Source organism: Bos indicus, chromosome 14, assembly GCF_029378745.1.
Source record: "Bos indicus isolate NIAB-ARS_2022 breed Sahiwal x Tharparkar chromosome 14, NIAB-ARS_B.indTharparkar_mat_pri_1.0, whole genome shotgun sequence".
Taxonomy (NCBI): domain Eukaryota; kingdom Metazoa; phylum Chordata; class Mammalia; order Artiodactyla; family Bovidae; genus Bos; species Bos indicus.
In genome coordinates this window covers 44,113,523-44,128,145 of record NC_091773.1, presented here as the reverse complement: position 1 = coordinate 44,128,145, position 14,623 = coordinate 44,113,523, and the positions used below count along the sequence as shown (strand labels likewise).

Here is a 14,623-nt window from a genome sequence, read left to right as displayed (position 1 = left end):
CTCTAGCCTCTCTGCCTCATTGCCTGGAAGTCATTCATCACTTAGTTTAATAAAACTCAGGACCCAAACACACACATGCTGCCAAGTTTTCTAAGCTTTAAAAATTATTCTTTTCCAGCCAGGTCAGACTTTGTATTTACAGAATACTTTTCCCTCCCTAAGAAGCCCAGAATGGTTTGTCCAGATCTCCACAGAGTGATTCTTAATCCAATTATGTCCAAGCAAAGGTCGGGGGGTAGAGAAACAACAGGAACCAGAGCATCCTTTCAGCGCCTGGGGGCAGAATCTCTGCATCTGATGACAGCTCCCTTTCCTGGGCCTCATCTATCACACGGCTTTTACATCTATCCATCCAAAGATAGGAAGAAAAATATATTTTAAATCTCCAAGAGCCTGTGTTTTTCACAGCAGGCCCTACTCCACCTACCTTTTTAAGCTGCGGTGCCTGGTTCCCTGCTGCCCAGAACAGCTCCGAGCAATGACGGCCAACGTGACTGTCACTCAGCGGCCTGGCCAGGGGAGAATGAGGTCCCCTCACACCCCATCCCATGGGACAAGGACGGTGAGCCCGCCCTCCGGGTCCCGTTCCGAGACGTGGTCAGGGTTAGAACACAGTGGAGCTCAGCCAGTTCCTGAAGGTCACCTTTACAGCCTGACACCCAGCTCAGCCACCGGCTTCACACACCAAATTCAGCCTTCCTTTCTCTCAGCTAACCATCTCCTGTCCTCATTACGGTCCATGTTTAAAAACATAAGTCCATACCTCAGTGAAATATCTTTTTGTTGGAAAAAGCTTGATTTTAACACCCAAGAGGAGAAATAGACATAACTTGGAAAGAACGAAAATTTCCACAGAAGAGGTAAGTCCAGGGACCATCCTCGGGCCACCACCCCCCCTTCTCAATTTTAACTCTCCCTCAGGTTCACAGATAAATGCCTGTTATTATCACCTCTATTATGAAACTCTGTCTCCACTTACAATTATCACCCCCTTTCATCTTCCCTGAGGTTTCTTCCTTTGATCCAGAGTTGTGTGTGGCTTCTCCCGCTGTGGAGACTCCCAGCTAGTATTTCTGCCACACTTTCTTCAGTTTTTCTAAACACTTTCCTTCTTCCTTCCCCGGCTCTCTTTTTCTTACTGGCAGAAACACATCCAGGGTGGAAAGGCTGCATTTGAACCAAGTTTAACTTTTTAGACACCAACATTTGTGATAAGACAGCACGGCCTTTTAAAAAGATTAATGGATAAAGAAATACCTTGTATAGGTTTGGCTTAACCAAAAGGAGAAAAAGCAGAGTGGGAAAGAGGCCGAGCAGGGAGAGAAAACCATCTTCATCTCTCATCAGGAAAGACACAAAGAAATAAAAATAGAAGGCCCAGCTCCCTTCCTACATAATTTGCAGAATGGCTACACAATTTTCAGGACCTAGTACAAAATAAAAATGAGGAACACTTCCTTCAAATGTTATTAAGACTTTCAAGTGACAATACCAAAGTGTTCAACAGTGAGTCCCCTATATACCAACAAGTTCAGTTCTGAGAGTGTGTTCATGGGTCCAATTTGTTCGTATGTCCGACAAAGTTAACCTGGATATCCAGCTCACACCATCAGCTATCTAGTACTGTTTATAATTTATAGTACAGTTTACAATTCTTCTTATAATTCTGTTTATAGTATGGTTTATAATTCTTTTCACACAAATTATGCATAAAAACAAACATAAAACACACACAAAAAATAAAGATAGCATTTTAAATCTTGCATCACAGTACCTTAAAAGTTCAGTAGTTCAGTACCGCAGCTGGCATACAGGGCTGCCATTGAGTGAACAGGCAAGACGAGTTACTGGCTGGAGGAGAGAGTGGAGGTGAGAGATGGTAGGACTGCAGGGTCGTCAGCAAAATGAGATGGAGGGCAAGCTGCAATTTCACTCACACCTGACTTCAATGGAACGCACATTCCCGTCTTTGAAAGTAAGCAACTTGAAGGTTGGTACGTAGGGGACTTAGTGTACCAAGCATGGGCCCTTCTGAGAGTGGGGCTCTGTGTGACTACACTACGCCAGTCACACACTCCTGAAGCTAAATAAGCTACCATACATCAAAACACCAGTCTGGAGTACTAGCTATATTGGGAAATTTTCCCCAAAATGGTCAGCCCCTGCTAGGGTGATCAATTTGGCCTGGTTTGTCCTAGACTATCAGAGGTTTAGCACTGAAAACTCCACATCCCAGGCATTTCCCGAGACCCAGGCAAATTAGGACAGTGGGTCACCACCCTCTTCTCTGAGGACCCAGTCTAGTGACAGAGCTGTCCTCTGGATTTCTACTGGTCTTAATTTCTTGCTCTCAGAACGAGTGGCAATCTGAAGCCAGTCTCCATCTCTGTGGAGGTGTGTGAAGCTATTCCAAATGTCCCTAGATTTATTGCCTGACTTCTCATGTCCCCAGAGAGAAGCCTAGCGAATTATGATTCTAACTGCTCATGCATGTCAGAAGTAAGCTAGAATGTGCTTCTATGTGGCAGAACCTGTTGGAATTTCTTGTAACTCTAGAAAGAAAACTGCATTTCAGGATTTGGCAGTTGTACACTTGTAGTCTTTCTTTCTTTTTTTTTTTTAAAGGTGTGAGACTCCAACAATGTGCAAAGTATTATTTCTATCAAGACAATCACACATTATATAATGCCTGGCCATGAAACAGAATATTCATTAAAAGTAACAAAAAATATATCCATGTAAAAACTAATGAGGACCTCCTTGGTGGTGCAGTGGGTAAGAATTTGCCAAATGCAGGGGACCAGGTTTAATCCCTGGTCCAGGGAGATCCCATATACCACGTAGCAATGAAGCCTCTGGGCCAAAACCACTGAACCCATGCTGTAGAGCCCACGGCTGCGACTACTCAAGCCCGCATGCCCAGAGCCTGTGCTCCTCAACAAGAGTAGCCACTGCAGTGAGAAGCCCATGTACCTCAGCAAGGAGTAACCCTTGCTCACCACAACTAGAGAAAGCAACGTCAGTGCAGCCTAAATAATTAATTGAAAAACTACTGAACTGTCATTTGTGTCATTTTTTCCCAAGGGTATGATCTTAACTACAAATTGAATTTCACCTGTTTGTTTACTGTTAAACCTGAACTGAACGTTCACTAAGCACTTTTCTGGGTCTGGAGATATCTTGGTGAATTAAGTACCATATCTTCCATGGAACTGCTTAAGGTTTAACATTTAGATGTTCTCAGTAATATGCTAAGACAAAACACTAGTTAATGAGCTCGGTAAACAGATATCAACCCTGCTTCTGTCTTCCTATCATTTCCTGGTACATATTACACTCCCCTGGGATATTGGATATGCCAAAAGTATTTCAAAATTTCTTACTCAGCTCATGTCCCTCACCTCAGTTAATGCCCTTGTATATTCTTCACTGAGAAATTAAAAGACAGTAGACAGAAGCTCCTACAGCCTCCTCAAAGCAAATGGACCAGTCTGCCTTCACCTGCTCCCTGTCTTGCTGGTCTTCTTGGAAGCCACAAGATAGTGCTCTGGTCCTATCAGAGTCCAACCTTCCATGATATTCTGCAGCCCACCCCTTTTGTCCCCTCAAAGACTTGCTTCCCATCCCCAGACAACTTTTAAATATTCTTTCTCTTTCATAAATCACCTTCCAACTGAAAGATGATACGTTAGGATGATGGTTCTCAAAGTATGGAACATCAGTATCAGCATCACCTGGGATTTGTTAGAAACACAAATATTTGGGGGGGGTGATGGTGAGAGAGCTGGACTGGTAGTCTGGGATTAACAGATGCAAACTATTACATATAAAGTGGGTAAACAACAAGGTCCTACAGTATAGCACAGGGAACTATTTTCAATTGTTGTTGTTCAGTCGCTAAGTCATCTCCAGCTCTTTGTGACCCCATGGACTGCAGCACACCAAGGTTCCCTGTCCTTCACTGTCTCCTGGAGTTTGCTCAAACTCACGTCCATTGAGTCAGTGATGCCATCCAATCATCTCATCCTCTGTCACCCCCTTCTCCTCCTGCCCTCAATCTTCCCAGCATCAGGGTCTTTCCCAATGAATCAGCTCTTCAATATCCTGTAATAAATCATAGTGGAAAAGAATATGAAAAAGAATATGTGTGTGTATTATACATATATATATGACTCACTTTGCTGTACAGCAGAAATTAATACAACATTGTAAATCAGCTATACTTCAACAAAATAGATTTAAAAAATAATACTTGGGTCATATTCCAGACATCCTGAATCAGAAACTCTGGGGCTGAAGCCCGGTAATCTGTGCTTTAACAAGGTGGTCCTGCTACACACTAAATCTTGAGACCCACTGATCTGTGGATGACACCCCTCAGCTTCCCCTCGAACCACCTCACATCTGTGTCCAAAGAGAAGGTGGCTAGATCACCAGGACAGAGAGAGCTCTCCAGAGTAGCCTGGAGACTGCTGTCCTTGACCCTCTCCTGATCCTATTTTTATTAATGATCGTGGAAGCGCAGAAAGCACACCCATCTCATTAACTGATGATAGAGAGCTGGATGGCATAGAGATGTTGAATGATGACATTAGTACCCAAAGACACAAAGTGATGGTCCAAATATCTCAAGGTGAAACTTAATAGGGTATATTAGTTAGGATTAGATTCAGCTTTGAGTGACAGAAAACCCAAAATAGCATTGGCTTAATAAGAGAGAAATTTGATATTTCTCATTCACACAAATGAACTCTGGAAGTGTCAGGCCAGAGTCAATGGGGTAGCTCCACTCCCTGGAATTCCCCATCTGTCCCATTCGTAAGATACAGCCTCATGGTCAAGTCAAAGATGGAAACATTTATGTTTCAGATAGCAAAATGGAGAAAGGATGGAGAAAACGGTCGTTCTTGTTATCTTTTAAGGATTCTGGATAAAATCACGTTATCCTGCTGCATCCTACTGGCCAAAACTTAGTATGGCCATAGCTACAATGGAGGCTAAGAATTGTAGTCTTTATTTCTCTGGGAAGTTCAGCTGGAAAGCTATGCGCTGGAAGAAAGGGAGAACAAATATTAGGACACAATGAGTAGTCTCTACTGACCAAAGCAAAAGCAAAGACCTTTACGGAAGGTCTAAATGCAAATGTGGGACTTCCCTGGTAGTCCAGTGGTTAAGAAGCCACCTGTCAATGCAGGAAACATGGGTTTGATCCCTGGTCCGGAAAGATCTCACATTCCACAGAGCAACTAAGCCTAGGAGCTTCAACTACTGAAGCCCAAGCACCTAGAGCCCAGAGTTCTACAACAGGAGAAGTCACCACAATGAGAAGCCCAAGCACCAAAAGTCAAGAATAGCCCTCTCTCACCACAAGTAGAGAAAGCCTGCAAGCACAGCAACAAAGACCCATCACAGCCGAAAAATAAAGTGTGACTGTACCTTGAAGATTGTTGGCAGAGGAGGGGGAGGTAGAGAGTAACAGTCTCTTTATGTGCTGTGCGTAGTTGTTCGGTCATGTCCAACCCCATGGACTGTAACCCGTCAGGCTCCTCTGTCCGTGGGGATTTGGGCTTAAGTAAACAGAGAAAGTGGTGGTGGTGGTGGTTTTGTCGCTAAGTTACGTCCAACACTTGCCACCCTATGGACTGAAATACATCAGGCTCCCCTGTCCATGGGATTCCCCAGACAAGAGTACTGAATGGGTGACCATTTCCTTCTCCAGGGGATCTTCCCGACCCAGGGATATAACCTGCATCTCCTTCATTGGCAGGCAGGTTCTTTACCAACTGAGTCACCAGGGAAGCATGAGAAATAAAACTGAAATTCTCAAACGCAGTGTTAACTTCAGGGATGTCATCAAGATGTGGCCCTTCTCCATATTTTGGCTGTATAGTCCTTCATGGTAGATTAATTGCTATGCTTCACATGGTGGCAAGATGTTTGCCCACAGACCCAGGCCCCTCTCCTCTGAACCTGCTGGTGGGCCAGGAGAAGTGTTCATTCACTCTCCTCCATCACATCTCCACCTGTTTCTCAAGTCAGCCTCCTTTAGCAAAGTGGTTCTCAACCCTGACAACTCATTGAAATCCCTTCAGGAGCTTTTTAAAATCCCTGATACCCAGGCCTATCTTCCTAAATCTGACTTTATTGGTCAGGGTGGGACTCTGGCATTTTAGCAATTCTCCCAGGTGATTCTGTTGTTTATCCAGAGTGAAGAACCCTTGATCTAGCATACCATGGAAAAGTGGAAGCTTTGCCTCTTGAATGTCTCTGGACTCAGGTCCCCAGACTCTGTGTGTGGGTGTCATATGTCTCCTCCATCGGGTCCTTACTGAACAGCTGGGGACCCCTGAACCTCCACATCTGAGTTCCCTTCATAGGATTCCATGTCTCTCTGTGGGGCTAGATGGAGGGATCCCTAGACTTCCCTGCCTTTCTATCTCCCCAAGGTCTCTGCATATGCCTGTCAAGGTTGATTTTCTTTTACTAAAGGACTGGGGTGATTTTAAAAGGAAAACACCAACAGGAAGGAAAAAAAAATTAAAGGTTTCGAGAGCCATCTGCTCATAGACTATAATTGAAATCTAAGACCAAGACGCGAAGAATGTCAACAATTAAAAGCTCCATAGCAAGGATTAGTTGATCAAAGAAGGTGGGAAGGATTATCCAGAGCAGGTCACAGGAAATCCACAAGAGCATGGACTCTGGAAGCCAAGAGAACAAAGGCTGAAAGCACCAGCAACGAGCTCACCCACTTTAGTCTTTTGTCTGCTGACCTCACCTGGTGTAATCTATGCTGGTGACTTCTTTCAGTGAAATGTGAATATTCAGAGCGATGGCAACAATGCTCCAAATTTCACTGGAAGCTCAAGTTACTCCCCTTGGATACGTTGTCCATAGATACTCAGATTTCTCTACAAAAAAAAAAATAATAATAATAATAAGCTCATATAGTACAGGGAACTCTGCTCAATATTTTGTAATAAACTGAAAGGGAAGAGAACTTGAAAAAGAATAAATACATGTATCTGTGTAACTGAATCACTTTGCTGTACACCTAAAAATAACACTTTTTCATTGTTAATCAACCATCCTCCAATGTAAAATGAAAACTTTTTAAAATAAATAAGATGAAATGTAAGGACTTACCTGGTGATCCAGTGCTTAAGATGCTGTACTCCCAAAGCAGAGGACCCTGGTTTGATCCTTGGTTTCAAACTCTTTCAGTTCACATGACCAACTAAAGATCCTGCATGCTGCAGTGGAAGATTGCACATCTGCAACTAAAACCTGGAGCAGCCAAAAAAATAAATAAATATTTTTAAAAATAAATAAATAAGGCACAAGCCCCGGCCAGCCACTGGTGACCGCTGCCTGAGAAACAGTGTGATGGCCACCAAGGAGATGAAGGCGGCCAAGAGCAGGGAGCAATTGGCACTGCAGCCCCTTGAGGGAGTGGACCTCAGCCCTAAGCAGGATGAGGGTATGCTTGAGTTCATCAAGCAAGAAGGCCCTGGCATGGAGATGCCAATGATCGGGGACTGAGTCTCTGTCCACTACAGGGGCTGGCTGCTTGATGGCACCAAGTTCCACTCCAGCCTGGACCGCAAGGACAGGGTCTCCTTTGACCTGGGGAGAGGGAAGGTCATCAAGGCTTGGGATGTTGCTGTAGCAACCATGAAGGCAGGCGAAGTGTGCCACATCACCTGCAAGCCAGAGCATGCCTAGGGCTCAGCGGGCAGCCCTCCCAGGGTCCCTCCCAGAGCCACACTTGTGTTTGAGGTGGAGTTGTTGGAGTTCAAGGAGGAGGACCTGACAGACGAAGAAGACAGGGGATCATCAGGAGAATACGGAGGTGATGGGGAGGGCTATGCCAAGCCAGCGACAGCGCCACCCTGGAAGTTGCACTGGAAGGATACTTCGAGGACCAGATCTTTGACCCACGAGAGCTCAGCTTTGAAGCTGGTGAGGGAGAAAGCATGCATCTTGCACTGTGGGCTGGAGAAAGCCATTCAGTGTGTGGATAAAAGAGAACATTCCATTGTGTATCTTAACACCTGTATGCTTTCAGCAATGCTGGGAAGGAGAAGTTCCAGATCCCACCAAATGCTGAGCTGATGTACGAAATATAGCACAAGAATTTTTGAGAGGGCCAACAAGTCCGGGGCGATGAGTTCTGAGACCCTGGAGCAGAGGACCGTAGTGAAGGAGCGAGGCACTGTGCTCTTCAAGGAAGGCAAGTACAAGCAAGCTGCGCTGCAGTGCAAGAAGACTGTGTCCTGGGGCTTCTCTGGTGGTTGTGGTTGAGAACCTGCCTTGCAACGCAGGCACTGGTTTAATCCCCGGTCCCGGAAGATCCCATATACCATGGGGCAGCTTAGCCCGTGCACCCCAACTGCCAAAGCCCGAGCACCCCAGAGCCTGTGCTCTGCCACAAGGAGAGGCCACTGCAGTGAGAAGCCTGTGCCCCGCAACTAGAGAGTGGCCCCCATTCCCTGCAACTAGAGGAAGCCTGCACACAGCAGGGAAGACGCAGCACAGCCATAATAAATAACTAAATTTTTTTTTTAAAAAAAAGAAGATTGTGTCCTGGCTGGAATAAAAGTGGAGCTTCTCTGATGAGGACGCACAGGAAGGTGCAGGCCCTTCATCCGGCCTCCCACCTCAGCTTGGCTGTGTGTCATCTGAAGCTGCAAGTCTTCTCAGCTGCCACTGAAAACAGTAACAAGGCCCAGGAAGTGGACAGCAACAATGAGAAGGGCCTTGTCCACCAGGGAGAGGCCCACCTGGCGGCGAACACACGGGCTGACTTGCAGAAGGGCCTGCAGCTCTACCCAGCAACAAGTCAGCCAAGGTTCAGCTGGCCATGTGTCTGCAGCAGATCCACAGGCAGCTGGAGGGGAGACGAAGCTCTATGCCAGCGTGTCTGAGAGGCTGGCCGAGGAGGAGAGCAAAAGGCCCAGGCCGCAGTGGTTGCAGGAAAATAGCCGGCTGACGTGCAGATGAGAGAGCAGAAGAATGACGGGGGGCGGTGAGGGTTGGGAATGGGGCAACCTCAGCCTCGCCCCAACCCTGTCCCCACGACTGCCTGTCCCCCAGACTCCCAGCCCCCACCCTACTCCACCCTGGTGTGTGTGTGTATGTGTGTGTGTGTGTGTGCGTGTGTGTGTGTTAGTCTCTCAGTTGTGTCTGACTGGTTTCAACCCCATGAACTGTAGCTCACCAGGCTCCTTTGTCCATGGAATTCTCCAAGCAAGATTATAGAGTGGGTAGCCGTTCCCTTCTCAGGGGATCTTCCCAACTCAGGGATCGAACTGGGGTCTCCTTCATTGCAGGCAGATTCTTTACCATCTGAGCCACCACAAACTGAAGAATTTTGAGTGAATTAAAGCTTTAAAAAAATTACTTAAATAAATAAAATATAGACTTCTCAAAACAAAACAGAAGCTCACGCAGAGCTAGGAACTTCCCAAAAGATCTTCTCCAAATATGCTACTGCTAAGTCACTTCAGTCATGTCCGACTCTGTGCGACCCCATAGACAGCAGCCCACTAGGCTCCTCTGTCCCTGGGATTCTCCAGGCAAAAATACTAGAGTGGGTTGCCATTTCCTTCTCCAAATATAGTGCTCCTCAAATCCTTCCACCTAGATCTCAAGTTCAGAGATGTAGAATTTGATCTCAAGTTTGAGATCTAGATCAAATTCTAGATCTCAAGTCAGAGATCTAGAATTCCCAAACTGTTTGTGCTGAGGAACCCAGGGTCACCACAGTGAATCAGATGAATCCTGCAGGACATTTTAAACTTTTGAGGAAAACACAAGAACACTTGTAGGGTGCCATACAAGGTAAAGAATCTGCCTGCAAGGCAGGAGACCCGGATTCGATCCCTGAGTCGGGAAGATCCCCTGGAGAAGGAGACGGCAACCCACTCCAGTACTCTTGCCTGGAGAATCCCATGGACAGAGGAGCCCATCGAGCTACAGTCTGTGGGGTCACAAAGAGTTGGACACGACTGAGCGACTAACACATACAAATTACAGTCAGTAAATTACTTTGGATCTAACTACTTAGTAATCTAAAACCTTATACATTTTTGGCCTAAGAATAAATAACTGAGCTGACTATAACCATGAGCCTAGAAAGCTTGGGAAAATCTGAAACACATACTTCACTCCAGCACTCTCTCTTCCTCAAATTTACCATCACTGCATCTGTCAGCCTAAAAATAAGATCCCCCCCATCAAGAGCACAAATATTTGTTTCTTACTCCAGCTCTAAGGGAATTAATTGTTCCCATTTAGAAATTATAAACAACTATGGGTTAGGTGAAATTCAAATTTACAATAGAAACAATCTAGATAGCATACTAAACTGAAATATTTCATTTCAAGCTCAGCAAATATCTGAAGAAATCTAATTTATATTCAGAACATTTTCAGGGTTTATATCTTTTGCTTTTAGGCCAGGAGTGCAGGATGAGTATTCTAATAACAAAAAAGAAAATAAAACCATTAGGTAAAAACCATAGGCCTAAATCCTAGTTTATATCAATTAAATTTGTTCAATTCCATGGCCAAAGAACAAATTTCAAGCTCTGGCTTTATATATGTGTTAGTCGGGATAATCTTGGTTAAAGTTACAGTAAGTCCTAAAAAGAAAAACTCTAAAAATCAGTGGCTTAACAACCCCCCCCACCCCCTCGCCACAAAGCTTTATTTCTCACTTATTAGGCAATAAACAAGATACCAGATAAATAAGCAAGGAGGTAATCACAGACTGTGGCATGAATCTCATTAATTAATTAATGAACTAATGTGGGGTTTCTTCACTAATTTATTCAACAAATTTGGGTTGAGTAGTAGATTTTGTACCAGATATAGTTTTAGTGCCAGCAATATGATGATAAATAAAACAAAGCTTATATTATTCTGGGAGGACAGACAACCCATAAATGACACATAGTAAAAAATAAGCAGAGATAAGAGCTCTTAAGCACAACAAGGCAAGATATGTGGTGGCCTTGGCTATAGTGATGTTTGTGTATTTTGGGGTTCCATGTGGATGCTAATGAACCATCAGTAAAAAAGAGGTAAGTAGTGTTACGATGTATGAAGAGAGAATATAACCACTCTTCTGGGATAAATCAGAGAGGCTTTTCTACCTCTCAATTTGTGCTGCTCCAAATCATCAATCCTGGGATGATTTTGTCCAAGCCATTTCCCTGAATGAGGATACAATCCAGAGGAAGACCTAGAAAGGCTGGAACTCAGCCGGATCCCTGAGGTTCCAAGAAAATGGGAAAACCTCATTTGCTTTCACCCAAACAACAAGCATCAGAAGTACAAGATGAGGTCAGGGTCACCAGTAAGGGAAATGAAATTGGGACAATGACAAGGCTGACTGGAGATTCTGGCTTTTAGATCATAACTACTGTCATCATCAACAACATGGTCATCCTGATGATGCAAGTATGGAATCTTAGTAGAATGCCAGGAAATGTGTTATTTTCATGATCTCACTCAATATATTGTGCGCAAATTAATTATACTTGCGTTATATACCTTATGGACTTCTCTGGTGGCTCATATCGTAAAGCATCTGCCTACAATGCAGGAGACCCGGGTTCAGTCCCTGGGTTGGGAAGATCTGCTGGAGACGGAAATGGCAACCCACTCCAGTATTCTTGCCTGGAAAATCCCAAGAAAGGAGGAGCCTGTTAGGCTACAGTCCATGGGGTCACAAAGAGTCGGACACGACTGAGCGACTTCACTTTCATATACTTTATATATTTTAATATATGGACATATCTTATACTAGAGTACTCACAAACAAGGTCATGTTAGGGAGAAGAACACTTCAAGGCTCAGGCAAGTAACAATTTCCAGGTGCAAAGAAGAATCCTTGGAGGCATGGGTAGGGAGCTTGTGTGATGGGGGATGCCGAAGTTGTATTAATAACACAGATAGAAAGTGGTTTACTATTTCTGGATGGGAAAAATTCTGGATGGGAAAGAATTCTTCTTCTCACTTGGGAGTTTTCCACTGAACTCTAAACGAAGACTCAAGAAGTAGAATCATAAAAGAAGGCAAGTGGAGAAAGATCAAGACGTGGCAAGCAAGTTACCCTCACTCTTTTTTGCTCATCCTATTAGGCACTTGTTCCATTCCCATCCTATCATAGGACACTACTCTGGGATAATGGAAACATCTGCTGTATGCCAAAATTAAGGATCAGGAAGAGAAAACATTAAGAAGTATCCAGAATGACTATTTCCTAAGTCCTGGGCACTAGAGTGTATGTGAAAGGAGAACCAAAAAGCTGCCTGTAATCAGCAGACACAGAAAAGCTTATGGCTACCGAAAGGGAAAGACAGGGAAGGGATAACTTAGGAGTTTGGGATTAACATGTACACAGCACTGTATAGAATAGGCAACCAAAAAGGACAGAGAGCTATACTCAATATTTTGTAATGACCTATCAAAGAATCTGAAAAACAATATATAGATGTATAACTGAATGACTTTGCTATCCACCTGAAACTAACACAAATTATAAATCAAGTATGCTGCAATAAAAAATTTTTTTTAATTCTGCAGCAGAAAAAATTACCATACTAAATGGGAAAAAAATTTTTAAAAATAGGACTTCCCTGGTAGTTCTGTGGCTAAGACTCTGCACTCCCAGTGCAGGGGGCTCAGGTTCAATCCCTGGTCAGGGAACTAGATAGATCCCACATGCTGCAGCTAAGACCCAGCACAGCCAAATGGATAATAAGTAAAGTTTAAAAAAAAAACCAAAACTTTAGGTCAGTTCAGAGTAGATTCTGTGATTTTTACATACCATCCACATCTAAAGTTTTCTAATCCTTTGTAGTCCTGGCTCTTATGTGGTCTCTGTGGCTGCACGGTTAGGCTAGTACACCCCTTCAGCTGTTCCAAATCACCTGTGTGCTTTTCTCTTTCTATGAAAACTGAAAACAAAATTTTAACCTTAGTTTTCAGAACTTGAGAACTTCAGAGTTTAAATTTAATTTAAGGAATTGTAACAGAGAGCGCTAATTTTTTTTATTATTGTACTCTTTCAGTATACCATTTTTAAACAAGTTTGTAAAACTAAAGAACAGGTGCAACTGTAGTTTCTGGCTGTGTCTGATAGCCACATCATCTAATTGTCTTTTATGTAGATTCTAAACCAACAGGCTATAGTCCTTTAAATCTCTCCCCTTTGTTTTCTAGACAACATCCCATTCATCTGTCTTTCCCCGCTGTTTCACCCTGAAATGACCTGAGTCTGGAGTATGCAGACACTTAGCCTGAGCCTGCCTTTGCCTGATTCTTGGTCCTCACTTCTATTAGGATCTGTGTTTATAGTTACCCCCTACTCTTTGTTTCTGAACTACAATAGAGTGTTTTATGGATTTTGGGGGGACAAAATATGTATCAAAAAGTGAACTTTCTCTGTGAACACTGATTTTTTTTTTCAAACTTTAAACTTTTTATTTTGTATTGGGGTATAGCTGATTAACAATGTTGTGGTAGTTGCAGATGAACAGCAAAAAGACTCAGCCATACATATACAGGTATCCACTCTCCCCCAAACCTGCCTCCCATCCAAGCTGGCATATAACATTGAGCAGAGTTCCTCATGTTATACAACAGGTCCTGTTTATCCATTTTGAATATAGCAGTGTGTATATGACCTTCCCAAGCTCCCTAACTATCTCATCCCCCTGGCAGCCATAAATTCTTTCTCTAAGTCTGTGAGTTTCTTACTGCTTTATAAGTTCATTTGTATCATTTATTTTTAGATTTGTGGACACTCATTTCTATCTTGTGCTTATATCAATCTGCCTCTGGATTAAAGAGGTCCATCGGGCTTCCCTGGTAGTCCAGTGGTTAAGAATCTGCCTTGCAATGCAAGGGACACCGGTTCCATCCCTGATCCAAGAATATCCCACATGCCAAGGGGCAACAGCCCTTGCTCTAGTGCCTGCGTGCTGCAACTACTGAAACCCGAATGTCTAGAGCCTGTACTCTGCAACAAGAGAAGCCACCGCAATGAGAAACCCACGCACCACAACCAGGGAGTGGCCCCTGCTTACATGTAGCAATGAAGACACAGCACAGCTAAAATTATAAAGAAATAAATAATTTTTTAAAATAAATAAACATTTTTTTAAGTTATAAAGAGCTTCATTTTTTTGCCTGCAGCATCTTGCCTTCAGATCAGATAGGATCAGATCAGTCACTCAGTCATGTCCGACTCTTTGCGACCCCATGAACTGCAGCACGCCAGGCCTCCCTGTCCATCACCAACTCCTATGTCCCATCAATAGCCACATTCTAAATCTAAGATTTCCCTTGAAATGTTTCTGTCCCATTCTTTCCCCCTTACCATCAATAATATTTTTCCTTCCAACTATTTGATTTAATTATTCTTTTACTTATCACAGAGATTCTCAAATTCTGCAAAAACACATCCATGGAGCACAACCTTCTGTCTGAAGTTGTAACGACTAGTGTACTTATCAGAGTATTCAAGAGAAATAGAATCAGTGGGAGATTATATTTTTTATTTATTATGAGATATTGGCTCATAATATTACAGAGGCTAAGAAGTCCCACA

The 14,623-nt window shown here is 43.6% G+C and overlaps 1 long non-coding RNA gene and 1 pseudogene across 1 annotated transcript; one reads left to right on the top strand and one right to left on the bottom strand.

The window, feature by feature from the left end:
* Positions 1-577: 577 nt before the first annotated feature.
* LOC139186941 (uncharacterized) lies at positions 578-7,285 on the bottom strand. The gene is made up of 4 exons (XR_011570626.1): positions 7,147-7,285; positions 6,779-6,911; positions 3,990-4,104; positions 578-1,851 (listed from the first exon to the last, which is right to left on the bottom strand). It is a non-coding gene; the product is annotated as an uncharacterized lncRNA (long non-coding RNA).
* A 101-nt stretch (positions 7,286-7,386) lies between these two features.
* LOC109568237 (peptidyl-prolyl cis-trans isomerase FKBP4 pseudogene) lies at positions 7,387-9,032 on the top strand (annotated as a pseudogene).
* Positions 9,033-14,623: the final 5,591 nt, after the last annotated feature.